This window comes from Anomaloglossus baeobatrachus, unplaced genomic scaffold, assembly GCF_048569485.1.
Source record: "Anomaloglossus baeobatrachus isolate aAnoBae1 unplaced genomic scaffold, aAnoBae1.hap1 Scaffold_379, whole genome shotgun sequence".
Classification (NCBI taxonomy): domain Eukaryota; kingdom Metazoa; phylum Chordata; class Amphibia; order Anura; family Aromobatidae; genus Anomaloglossus; species Anomaloglossus baeobatrachus.
This window is the reverse complement of record NW_027443133.1, coordinates 114,944-129,325: the sequence shown is the minus strand read 5'-3', so window position 1 is coordinate 129,325 and position 14,382 is coordinate 114,944. Positions and strand designations below refer to the sequence as shown.

General features: G+C 42.9%; 1 pseudogene; it reads right to left on the bottom strand.

Moving 5' to 3' along the window:
• Positions 1-771: 771 nt before the first annotated feature.
• LOC142274700 (U2 spliceosomal RNA) lies at positions 772-977 on the bottom strand (annotated as a pseudogene).
• Positions 978-14,382: the final 13,405 nt, after the last annotated feature.

The following is a 14,382-nucleotide window of genomic DNA, read 5'->3' as shown; positions in this document are numbered from 1 at the left end:
AGACCGCCTTCGCCACCCCTATGGGTCTCTGCGAGTTCAAAAGCATGCCCTTCGAGCTGTGCAATGCGCCAGGAACCTTCCAGAGGCTGATGGAATGCTGCTTGGGACAAGATTTTAGGGTGTATAAAAAGGGAGATTAGATCCCGTGATCCCAACGTATTGTTACACCTCTATAAATCACTTGTAAGGCTACATCTGGAATATGGGAACCAGTTTTGGGCTCCACATTTTAAAAAGGACATTCAGAAGTTAGAGTCAGTTCAAAGGTGGGCAACTAGACTACTACAAGGAATGGAAGGCCTCCCATATGATGACAAGTTGAAAAAGTTATTAAGTGATTATTGGCTGCAATGGGGCTTTCTGGCTGGTGCCAGCCTCTCTTCTTAGCACACAGGAACCACAATCCCTACACCATGCTTCAATGGATTCTCTCATCCCAGCCCAGTAAAACTACATATTTTACACAGTCATAAGCAGCCAAAAGGGATCTATTCTATTCAATTGCAAATGATCTAGATAAGACTGAGAATAAGATACTGCACGGGACATAGCAGAGTTGGTCAAGTTGAGTGGAGATGAGTTTGCTATTTGGCACAGCTTTTTGCATCAATAAAGCAAGTAAAAGGTGTGAAAGATAAAAAAAAGGGTGAAAGTGTGAAAAGTGAATTGGCCAAATTGAGGTGCATATAAAGTTTTTGCTTTCTTTCAATTCACTAATGGGGCTCATTTGAATCAGGTGAATTGAGTTCTGCTTTTGGAAACTGGGTTAAGAAGGGGTGCACCGGTCCTGGAGGTACTGCAATACCAGGTCAATGCGTGGAGTGGACAGAGCAAGATTTTTTCCATCTCCTTGTTCTAAAAATCCATTTAATATATGGTCCCCAGAGAGGGGACGTATCAGATATTAAACTGATAAGAACAGATTTAATTTTTTTTTTTTCTGTTTATCAGTAGGACTTCAAAATAACAAAGGTGATCGCCTCCCGTTGCCTGGGAACCGTCCAGGCACAAGAGGGCTATGTGTCACCAGAAGGCGCACACACTTCCTCAAGGCCGGCAGACGTGCAATCCCAGGCACCTTCCAGTACCGACCAAGGTAGCGTCCTCCGAAACTACACTTGATCTTAGCCAAAAGGCCGAGAAGCTATAACCCGAATTGGTTACGGCCTTGAGTGGCACCCTGGCCTATACCGGACACATCTTAGGGAGAGGGAGACAAACCCACGCCTACAGAAGACATTTTGTCACCCAAGCCAACCCTTGAAAAGGCTGTTTTGCAGAGCAAAAACAAGAAGAATGGTGCTTTTTGCAGCCGCCGCCCACTGCAATGAATCTGAATAACTCCTCCTTTTGGACACAAGCACCTCCCCTCCCCCTTGCAGTCTTTCCAATTCATGATACAAAAAGACGGACGGACAGGACAGGACAGGACAGGCTGCCTGACTTTCCGTCACTGCCACCCTTTGCCATCCTTGCCCGTAGAAAGCCCTTTCATCATCCCCAAACCCTAATCTTTTCCCTTCCCTTCCCAGATGCGTCTCACTCCCTTTCATTAGGAAGTGAGCGCAGCCTTTTCTCCGTTCTGCACATGCGCGACGTTAAACACAAATGCGCAGGCGTGCGTTCCATTACCCTCACTGCATTCCACTCCCATACAGGAAGTGGGCGCAGCTATTACTACGGTCGCACATAAAAGAACCCACGGCCACCACTGCACATAGCTGACTCCACCACAGGACACCCACTTCTACACCAACGCAGGTAAGACAGGATCGGCACCTCTATGCTCCCGTTACAATCAGGCTCAGTCACCATGTGATAACGCTCTCAACTATTTAGTTGCAGGCTCCCCTTGCTTCACCTCCACTGGCTGTGCTGCCATTTCCTCTCCCACCTGGAAGGTATACTTTATTCCACTATTTTCCTGTTTCTCTCTTCCCCCTTTTCCCATAACCTACTTTTATCTGCATTTGTGGGGTATCTATATGCTATTTACATCATAGTTTTATTCATTAATATGGAAGGGAAGAGTGCCCATGAGAGTGTTGAACTGCGGAGAGCAAGAGATTAAGCTGCTCCGATTTGCCACCATTGATAAGCTGTTCTCAGTAGATACACATGCTATCCAAACAGCAGCATCCACCATTGCTTCAGCCCACCCATTCAGTGACAGCTCACCAAGTCAGCCAGAGGAGTGGTGTAAGGAATTACACGTAGGCACTGACTCCACACCTTCACATCACAAGAAGGGGGTCTACAGGCTAGTGCAAGAATACGAGCAAGTCTTCAGCAAACATCCGCTAGACTTTTGAAGAATAAAAGGGGTCAAACACTACATCCCCACAAGTGCACACCCACCCATCAAAGAGAGATATAAGCCAAAACTACCTGCACATTACCAGTGTACCAAGGACATGTTGAGCAACATGAAGGAGGCTGGGGTTATCCGTGACAGTTGTAGCCTCTGGGCAGCTCCGTTGGTCCTGTTAAAGAAGAAGGACAGCACCACTCCCCTGTATTGAGGAATAGCTAGCTGCATTGAGAACTGCAAATTATTTTTCTACCCTTGATCTCACTAGTCGCTATTGGCAAGTGTCCGTTGCTGAGGCAGACCGGGAGAAGACCGCCTTTGCCACCCCGATGGGTCTCTGCGAGTTCAAAAGCATGCCCTTCGAGCTGTGCAATTTGCCAGGAACCTTCCAGAGGCTGATGAAATGCTGCTTGGGACACCGAAACTTTGAAACGGTACTGCTATTCCTTTATGATGTTATTGTTTATTCTAAAGCAAACAAGATTTTAGGGTGTATAAAAAGGGAGATTAGATCCGGTGATCCCAACGTATTGTTACCCCTCTATAAATGACTTGTAAGGCCACATCTGGAATATGGGGTAAAGTCCTGAGCAGGTTGATAACCATTGGTTTGAGCATGGTAGGGTGTAGTGCGCATCTTCCTGCATCGGTAAAAGCTGCAGAAGTCCTTGAAGATTTCCGCTTCAAAGGCTGTGCCTTGATCTGTGAGGACTCTCTCTGAGTAGCCATGAGGTCTGCATAAGTGTGCTTGGAAGACCTTCGCTGCAGTATGGGCCATTAGATCTTTGACTTGTACCACAACCATAAATCTCGAGTAGTTGTCTACCATCGTAAGTGCATACGTGAGCTCGCCTCGATATTCTGCAACAAAACTCCCTTTTTCGATTTCAGTTTCAGCAAACACTCCTCTTCCTGTAGAAAATATTTATCATTACCTAAGACAGTCATTCTAATGCATGACAATATTAAGGCAATTTAGTTAAAACTTGTTTTAACTCACCTTTAAGGGGATTGATGTATTTCATGGTCAATCCAGATTTGTCAGTGATGGCACTGACATAATGTATGGCGTCTTTTTCGGGCGTTATCCTTTGCCTTTTCATTGTGAAAATCCAGTTGCCTATATCAAAGCAAATTCTACTACTTGTAAAGTATGCAGAAAATGAAATGTAGAACATATAACATCAACTGCTTAGGAACGCATCATAGGTTAGTACTTAAAAGGATATTGTCATGTTCTAGTCATAATGCAAGCTGGACATTTTTCATGTTACCCTGTAATCGCCGGCCTGTTCTAATGCTCACAAGCCAAGATATAGGCTCAGCTGCTAAGGCTTCCCTCTGCCTTCTGAATGAAACTTGAATATGTCTGGGTCACTGTGTATATAGCAGGTGCTCAGAAAAAATAAGAGTCAATTCAATAGAAATAGCTCTGGCACACTATAGTGATCAATAACGTAAGAAAAGAACTCTTGGAATGCTGAAAATTCTTTATTTGTGCAAAAGGATAATTCATCCAACGTTTCGACCTTGTTTTTAGGTCTTTATCAAGGATAAAGTTATCTAAGATCATAAAGGGTTACAAAACCATATAAACACGTAATTAGTACATAGTACAACATAACAGTACAATATATTGCTACTTGAGAGTACAATGGGTCAAATGACCATGATGCACATACAAAAAATTTTTCCAAAGCCATAGTGAAAACATTTGTACTGAGGAAAGAAAATTTCCACATGACCTATCTGGAGAAACATTCTGGATCAAACAACCAAAAATAGTCAAGCAGGTAAATACACACCTATATGGATAACAGGATGATATGTGTTCAATTGTATAGCGTCATTGCCATTAAGGTACAAATGGAAAACTTGCAATCCTATATAGTGAAGGAAATGAACACATATCATATCAAAGAACACAGGAACATGGGTGTGAGAAAAACCTCAATGTTTATACTTTGTTCTTTATAATGGTGTGAACATGTATATGTCTCAGTACCTTATGCACTTGAGAATTCTAGTGAGTAGATCATGAAAGCCTATTTCAGAACTGGAATCGGTAAATAATTGTAGGTGGAATCTAAATGAAAAGATGGTACAAGTGTTATCATGACACGTGGGCTATAACACAATGGACCGTGTGACAAAGAAGAAAGGAGAGAAAGAAGAGGAAGAAAATGCAACTACCTGTAACATTACGTGATAGTCACTGGTAAGTATCACTTGACAATTCAAGTGAAAAAGGATTCCTTTATTAAAGGGTTCTCAGTCGCCTCAGGATCATGAAATACTAGGGTAAATGATATGAGAATGGGTAAGAAGCACCACTAAAGGAAATATGAGATGCAGGACATATATCTATAAACCCCTGAACTACATGATAGAAATAAAAAGAAGAAAAAAGAAAAAAAAGAAGAAAGAAGAAGAACACATAGAATGCGGAAAGAGAATGGGTACAACTACCTGAGTTACTGCAGGGAGGCCCCTGGTTGGTATTGTGAGGGTTAGTGGAATTCCTTCACTGAAGGGTTCTCAGTTGCCTCAGGTTCGTGAAAAATGCTATAGACAAATAATGCCCGGAGAAAAGGGGTTCATATACAGCGAATAATGGTAATACAAGGTACATGTGTCACATGTAATAGTATATATATATATATTGTACTAAGCTCTACACCAGAAATAGAAAGTAGTCCCTCTGCCTTCTGTCTAGGTGCCCTGAGTTATGTCCTGTAAACTGTCACAGGGACCCAGACACACATGTGTAGTAGGGGAATATCCCTGCTGAGATGCCAGTGCTAGAGCACTCGTTTGCTGTGGAGTTGAACGCTATGTGAGCAGTTCTTACCTTCAATGAGCAGAAGTCTCTTTTTTCAGATTTCAATATCTCTGTGGGTATCTGGCAGAAATATGGAATAGTCTTTATTGCTAAGACCCTGTACACCACTCCCACTAAAGGGGGCTTTACACGCTGCAACATCGCTAATGCGGAGTCGTTGGGGTCACGGAATTTGTGACGCACATCCGGCCGCATTAGCGATGTTGCTGCGTGTGACACCGATGAGCGATTTTGCATCGCTGCAAAAACGTGCAAAATCGCTCATCGGTGACATGGGTCTCCATTCTCGATTATCGTTACTGCAGCAGTAACGATGTAGTTCGTCGCTCCTGCGGCAGCACACATCGCTCCGTGTGACACCGCAGAAACGAGGAACCTCTCCTTACCTGCCTCCCAGCCGCTATGAGGAAGGAAGGAGGTGGGCGGGATGTTCCGGCCACTCATCTCCGCCCCTCCGCTGCTATTGGGCGGTCGCTCAGTGACGTCGCTGTGACGCCGCACGGACCGCCCCCTTAGAAAGGAGGCGGTTCGCCGGTCACAGCGACGTCGCCGGGCAGGTAAGTATGTGTGACGGGTCTGGTCGGTGTTGTGCAGCATGGGCAGCGATTTGCCCGTGTCGCGCAACAGATGGGGGGCGGGTATCCACACTAGCGATATCGGGACCGATATCGCAGTGTGTAAAGTAGCCTTTAATAAACTGTGTAAAGGATTTTAAGTAAAAATCCACAATAAACCAGCGCTAGATGGGTTTTTATAATTTTATTAATAGACCACAAATAAAAAATTTTTTGCTATCCTTGTTTCAAGACAGAGTATTTGATAATATACAATACACTGATTATTACTAAAACCAAGGACCACATAAAACAAGGACCACATAAAATAAAAAATGAAAGTAATGAGAATAAAATTCTTTTGTATAACCAATTAACTTCGAGGTGATACAATATTCACATTGATTTAGTTTTACCAGTCTAATGTAATGCCCCGGCCGGTGGCATATATTTTGTTTGGTTAATAATTTAGACTTATACAATGAAAGATGTACTATACCACCCCTGGCTAACTTACAAGTTTTAAGTTGTACAATATAAGTTTGCGACGTTATATTCATATATAGGAAGGCAAACAATATTGGCAATTTAGTGGCACCCACCATACGTAATCTTACAGCACCTAATAAGGGAGGATTATTTGGCCTGAAAGGTTTTTTTCCATGCAAAAGCTGTATAGTATGTAAGAATACAAAAAATATTTCACGGAAATCCTTCTTACAGGGGCAGTCAGAAGTCATGATTAGAGAATTTATTACATGTCAATCAAAGGGAGTAGTATATTGCATTCAATGTCCCTGTCAGAAAAAATACATTGGGAGAACTATTAGACCCCTACGGAAAAGGGTGGGTGAGCACATTAGAAGTGTTAAAAATAAATGTACTAAGCACCCCCTATCCAGACATTATGTGTTAAAACATGGAGGGTCCTTTAAAGGATCCCAAGTATGGGGCGTACAAAAAATAACTAAGGATTGGAGAGGTGGCGATTTCATTAAAAAAATGTCACGAGCAGAAAGCCAATGGATTTTTGAATTGAACACCTTGAAACCATATGGACTCAATAATGATATAGAACTGTTTGCTTTTAATTAATTTATATTTTTATAGGTAGAGGAGTAATAGGTACTGATAATAATACGGAGAGAAGGAAAAAAAAAAAAAAAAAAAAAAAAAAAGCGATTGTCATGGAGATATATGTGTATATATGCATAATATATATTAAAATTGGTATCATATCATAGTATCATAGTATCATAGTTTTTAAGGTTGAAGGGAGACTCTAAGTCCATCTAGTTCAACCCGTAGCCTAACATGTTGATCCAGAGGAAGGCAAAAAAAACCCAATGTGGCAAACAAGTTCCAATGGGGAAAAATTTCCTTCCTGACTCCACATCCGGCAATCAGACTAGTTCCCTGGATCAATACCCTGTCATAAAATCTAATATACATAACTGGTAATATTAAATTTTTCAAGAAAGGCGTCCAGGCTCTGCTTAAATGTTAGTAGTGAATCACTCATTACAACATCATGCGGCAGAGAGTTCCATAGTCTCACTGCTCGTACAGTAAAGAATCCTCGTCTGTGATTATGATTAAACCTTCTTTCCTCAAGACGTAGCGGATGCCCCCGTGTTCCAGTCGCAGGCCTAGGTGTAAAAAGATCTTTGGAAAGGTCTCTGTATTGTCCCCTCATATATTTATACATTGTGATTAGATCCCCCCTAAGCCTTCGTTTTTCCAAACTAAATAACCCCAAGTTTAATAACCTGTCTTGGTATTGCAGCCCACCCATTCCTCTAATAATCTTGGTCGCTCTTCTCTGCACCCTCTCCAGTTCAGCTATATCCTTCTTATATATCGGTGACCAGAATTGTACACAGTATTCTAAGTGCGGTCGCACTAGTGACTTGTACAGAGGTAGAACTATATTTTTTTCATGAACACTTATACCTCTTTTAATACATCCCATTATTTTATTAGCCATGGCAGCAGCTGCCTGACACTGTCCACTAAAGTGAAGTTTACCATCCACCCATACACCCAAGTCTTTTTCTGTGTCTGTTTTACCCAGTGCTCTACAATTAAGTACATAATTATAAATTTTATTTCCTCTACCCAAGTGCATGACCTTACATTTATCTACATTAAACTTCAATTGCCACTTCTCAGCCCAATCCTCCAATTTACATAAATCTCCCTGTAATATAAAATTATCCTCCTCTGTATTGATTACCCTGCAGAGTTTAGTATCATCTGCAAATATTGAAATTCTACTCCGCATGCCCCCAACAAGGTCATTTATAAATATGTTGAAAAGAAGCGGGCCCAATACTGGTGCTTCACTTGCCCAAGGTTGATGTAGATATAAGGGGCTTTTCATATTATAGCAAATTTATATTACACCTTTATGATGTCCTTTTGTTAAATTTATTGTTGAAAAAAAGCATATGCATATATACACATTGTCTTCCCAGTATATGATGATACAAGCAAGGCTATATATAGGTCTTTTTAGAAAAACCTTTAGAAAAACCTTTGCACATAATTATATTATATGGCTATTATGAACGGTCTTTCACAAATTGATATATGTAGTGGTCATTGAATGTTGGTTGAATTTAAACATTGTTTAATTTTATGCAAATTATAACCAATTAAATATATGCATAAATAGTGCTCTAGGCAACAGCTGAGTTATCCTTGAGGAAGGGGGCCGTTACACGCCCCCGAAACGCGTGTCGGATCAGGACTCTGTTTTTGCCTACCTCACCTGTGCGGTGATAACCTGCCAAGTAATCTCTCCCTCGTGTGGAATCAACCGGCTTCCACTGGACACGGTACGGATTGCCTGCTGGAGAGGTTGAGAGGTTACCGCTGACATTTCCTTTGTCTGCAACCAGGATACATTGGTACCTCCAGCGGTTCTGCATTGCTCGTTTGGAAGCAGATCGGAGCCTTGTGTGGTGCTAACCTGCCAAGCAACTTCCTCCTGTGTGGAATCAGTCAGCTGACACTGGATACGGTCTGGACTGCCCGCTGGGGAGGCTGAGTAGTTACCGCTGATCTTATTGTTGTCCGCAGCCAACATCTTGGTGCTTTCAGTGGCTTCGTACTGCTTGATTTCGAAAGTACATTTGGGAGAATACGGGACCGGCTGGTTTGTGGCCTTGTGAAGTGTTATAAAGGCTCTGTAAAGAGGGATGTCGGTAACCATACATCTCCCCCAGAGCCAGCACTAGTCGCGGCCACTGGCCTCAAAACGTCCGCTCTGGAAGTATAACAGGTCAATCCTGTACATAGCGGTTCCAGCCTAATCAACGGAGAAATCCGGGGTGTTTTTTGCGGTCAAGTTGTTGTGAGGTTTATTCCCCCAGGCCCTGGGGGCGAATATAACGTCGCAAACTTATATTGTACAACTTAAAACTTGTAAGTTAGCCAGGGGTGGTATAGTACATCTTTCATTGTATAAGTCTAAATTATTAACCAAACAAAATATATGCCACCGGCCGGGGCATTACATTAGACTGGTAAAACTAAATCAATGTGAATATTGTATCACCTCGAAGTTAATTGGTTATACAAAAGAATTTTATTCTCATTACTTTCATTTTTTATTTTATGTGGTCCTTGTTTTATGTGGTCCTTGGTTTTAGTAATAATCAGTGTATTGTATATTATCAAATACTCTGTCTTGAAACAAGGATAGCAAAAAATTTTTTATTTGTGGTCTATTAATAAAATTATAAAAACCCATCTAGCGCTGGTTTATTGTGGATTTTTACTTAAAATCCTTTACACAGTTTATTAAAGGCTACTTTACACACTGCGATATCGGTCCCGATATCGCTAGTGTGGATACCCGCCCCCATCTGTTGCGCGACACGGGCAAATCGCTGCCCATGCTGCACAACACCGACCAGACCCGTCACACATACTTACCTGCCCGGCGACGTCGCTGTGACCGGCGAACCGCCTCCTTTCTAAGGGGGCGGTCCGTGCGGCGTCACAGCGACGTCACTGAGCGACCGCCCAATAGCAGCGGAGGGGCGGAGATGAGTGGCCGGAACATCCCGCCCACCTCCTTCCTTCCTCATAGCGGCTGGGAGGCAGGTAAGGAGAGGTTCCTCGTTTCTGCGGTGTCACACGGAGCGATGTGTGCTGCCGCAGGAGCGACGAACTACATCGTTACTGCTGCAGTAACGATAATCGAGAATGGAGACCCATGTCACCGATGAGCGATTTTGCACGTTTTTGCAGCGATGCAAAATCGCTCATCGGTGTCACACGCAGCAACATCGCTAATGCGGCCGGATGTGCGTCACAAATTCCGTGACCCCAACGACTCCGCATTAGCGATGTCGCAGCGTGTAAAGCCCCCTTTAGTGGGAGTGGTGTACAGGGTCTTAGCAGTAAAGAGTATTCCATATTTCTGCCAGATACCCACAGAGATATTGAAATCTGAAAAAAGAGACTTCTGCTCATTGAAGGTAAGAACTGCTCACATAGCGTTCAACTCCACAGCAAACGAGTGCTCTAGCACTGGCATCTCAGCAGGGATATTCCCCTACTACACATGTGTGTCTGGGTCCCTGTGACAGTTTACAGGACATAACTCAGGGCACCTAGACAGAAGGCAGAGGGACTACTTTCTATTTCTGGTGTAGAGCTTAGTACAATATATATATATATACTATTACATGTGACACATGTACCTTGTATTACCATTATTCGCTGTATATGAACCCCTTTTCTCCGGGCATTATTTGTCTATAGCATTTTTCACGAACCTGAGGCAACTGAGAACCCTTCAGTGAAGGAATTCCACTAACCCTCACAATACCAACCAGGGGCCTCCCTGCAGTAACTCAGGTAGTTGTACCCATTCTCTTTCCGCATTCTATGTGTTCTTCTTCTTTCTTCTTTTTTTTCTTTTTTCTTCTTTTTATTTCTATCATGTAGTTCAGGGGTTTATAGATATATGTCCTGCATCTCATATTTCCTTTAGTGGTGCTTCTTACCCATTCTCATATCATTTACCCTAGTATTTCATGATCCTGAGGCGACTGAGAACCCTTTAATAAAGGAATCCTTTTTCACTTGAATTGTCAAGTGATACTTACCAGTGACTATCACGTAATGTTACAGGTAGTTGCATTTTCTTCCTCTTCTTTCTCTCCTTTCTTCTTTGTCACACGGTCCATTGTGTTATAGCCCACGTGTCATGATAACACTTGTACCATCTTTTCATTTAGATTCCACCTACAATTATTTACCGATTCCAGTTCTGAAATAGGCTTTCATGATCTACTCACTAGAATTCTCAAGTGCATAAGGTACTGAGACATATACATGTTCACACCATTATAAAGAACAAAGTATAAACATTGAGGTTTTTCTCACACCCATGTTCCTGTGTTCTTTGATATGATATGTGTTCATTTCCTTCACTATATAGGATTGCAAGTTTTCCATTTGTACCTTAATGGCAATGACGCTATACAATTGAACACATATCATCCTGTTATCCATATAGGTGTGTATTTACCTGCTTGACTATTTTTGGTTGTTTGATCCAGAATGTTTCTCCAGATAGGTCATGTGGAAATTTTCTTTCCTCAGTACAAATGTTTTCACTATGGCTTTGGAAAAAATTTTTGTATGTGCATCATGGTCATTTGACCCATTGTACTCTCAAGTAGCAATATATTGTACTGTTATGTTGTACTATGTACTAATTACGTGTTTATATGGTTTTGTAACCCTTTATGATCTTAGATAACTTTATCCTTGATAAAGACCTAAAAACAAGGTCGAAACGTTGGATGAATTATCCTTTTGCACAAATAAAGAATTTTCAGCATTCCAAGAGTTCTTTTCTTACGTTATTGATCACTATAGTGTGCCAGAGCTATTTCTATTGAATTGACTCTTATTTTTTCTGAGCACCTGCTATATACACAGTGACCCAGACATATTCAAGTTTCATTCAGAAGGCAGAGGGAAGCCTTAGCAGCTGAGCCTATATCTTGGCTTGTGAGCATTAGAACAGGCCGGCGATTACAGGGTAACATGAAAAATGTCCAGCTTGCATTATGACTAGAACATGACAATATCCTTTTAAGTACTAACCTATGATGCGTTCCTAAGCAGTTGATGTTATATGTTCTACATTTCATTTTCTGCATACTTTACAAGTAGTAGAATTTGCTTTGATATAGGCAACTGGATTTTCACAATGAAAAGGCAAAGGATAACGCCCGAAAAAGACGCCATACATTATGTCAGTGCCATCACTGACAAACCTGGATTGACCATGAAATACATCAATCCCCTTAAAGGTGAGTTAAAACAAGTTTTAACTAAATTGCCTTAATATTGTCATGCATTAGAATGACTGTCTTAGGTAATGATAAATATTTTCTACAGGAAGAGGAGTGTTTGCTGAAACTGAAATCGAAAAAGGGAGTTTTGTTGCAGAATATCGAGGCGAGCTCACGTATGCACTTACGATGGTAGACAACTACTCGAGATTTATGGTTGTGGTACAAGTCAAAGATCTAATGGCCCATACTGCAGCGAAGGTCTTCCAAGCACACTTATGCAGACCTCATGGCTACTCAGAGAGAGTCCTCACAGATCAAGGCACAGCCTTTGAAGCGGAAATCTTCAAGGACTTCTGCAGCTTTTACCGATGCAGGAAGATGCGCACTACACCCTACCATGCTCAAACCAATGGTTATCAACCTGCTCAGGACTTTACCCCATATTCCAGATGTGGCCTTACAAGTGATTTATAGAGGGGTAACAATACGTTGGGATCACCGGATCTAATCTCCCTTTTTATACACCCTAAAATCTTGTTTGCTTTAGAATAAACAATAACATCATAAAGGTATAGCAGTACCGTTTCAAAGTTTCGGTGTCCCAAGCAGCATTCCATCAGCCTCTGGAAGGTTCCTGGCAAATTGCACAGCTCGAAGGGCATGCTTTTGAACTCGCAGAGACCCATCGGGGTGGCAAAGGCGGTCTTCTCCCGGTCTGCCTCAGCAACGGACACTTGCCAATAGCGACTAGTGAGATCAAGGGTAGAAAAATAATTTGCAGTTCTCAATGCAGCTAGCTATTCCTCAATACAGGGGAGTGGTGCTGTCCTTCTTCTTTAACAGGACCAACGGAGCTGCCCAGAGGCTACAACTGTCACGGATAACCCCAGCCTCCTTCATGTTGCTCAACATGTCCTTGGTACATTGGTAATGTGCAGGTAGTTTTGGCTTATATCTCTCTTTGATGGGTGGGTGTGCACTTGTGGGGATGTAGTGTTTGACCCCTTTTATTCTTCAAAAGTCTAGCGGATGTTTGCTGAAGACTTGCTCGTATTCTTGCACTAGCCTGTAGATCCCCTTCTTGTGATGTGAAGGTGTGGAGTCAGTGCCTACGTGTAATTCCTTACACCACTCCTCTGGCTGACTTGGTGAGCTGTCACTGAATGGGTGGGCTGAAGCAATGGTGGATGCTGCTGTTTGGATAGCATGTGTATCTACTGAGAACAGCTTATCAATGGTGGCAAATCGGAGCAGCTTAATCTCTTGCTCTCCGCAGTTCAACACTCTCATGGGCACTCTTCCCTTCCTTATTAATGAATAAAACTATGATGTAAATAGCATATAGATACCCCACAAATGCAGATAAAAGTAGGTTATGGGAAAAGGGGGAAGAGAGAAACAGGAAAATAGTGGAATAAAGTATACCTTCCAGGTGGGAGAGGAAATGGCAGCACAGCCAGTGGAGGTGAAGCAAGGGGAGCCTGCAACTAAAGAGTTGAGAGCGTTATCACATGGTGACTGAGCCTGATTGTAACGGGAGCATAGAGGTGCCGATCCTGTCTTACCTGCGTTGGTGTAGAAGTGGGTGTCCTGTGGTGGAGTCAGCTATGTGCAGTGGTGGCCGTGGGTTCTTTTATGTGCGACCGTAGTAATAGCTGCGCCCACTTCCTGTATGGGAGTGGAATGCAGTGAGGGTAATGGAACGCACGCCTGCGCATTTGTGTTTAACGTCGCGCATGTGCAGAACGGAGAAAAGGCTGCGCTCACTTCCTAATGAAAGGGAGTGAGACGCATCTGGGAAGGGAAGGGAAAAGATTAGGGTTTGGGGATGATGAAAGGGCTTTCTACGGGCAAGGATGGCAAAGGGTGGCAGTGACGGAAAGTCAGGCAGCCTGTCCTGTCCTGTCCTGTCCGTCCGTCTTTTTGTATCATGAATTGGAAAGACTGCAAGGGGGAGGGGAGGTGCTTGTGTCCAAAAGGAGGAGTTATTCAGATTCATTGCAGTGGGCGGCGGCTGCAAAAAGCACCATTCTTCTTGTTTTTGCTCTGCAAAACAGCCTTTTCAAGGGTTGGCTTGGGTGACAAAATGTCTTCTGTAGGCGTGGGTTTGTCTCCCTCTCCCTAAGATGTGTCCGGTATAGGCCAGGGTGCCACTCAAGGCCGTAACCAATTCGGGTTATAGCTTCTCGGCCTTTTGGCTAAGATCAAGTGTAGTTTCGGAGGACGCTACCTTGGTCGGTACTGGAAGGTGCCTGGGATTGCACGTCTGCCGGCCTTGAGGAAGTGTGTGCGCCTTCTGGTGACACATAGCCCTCTTGTGCCTGGACGGTTCCCAGGCAACGGGAGGCG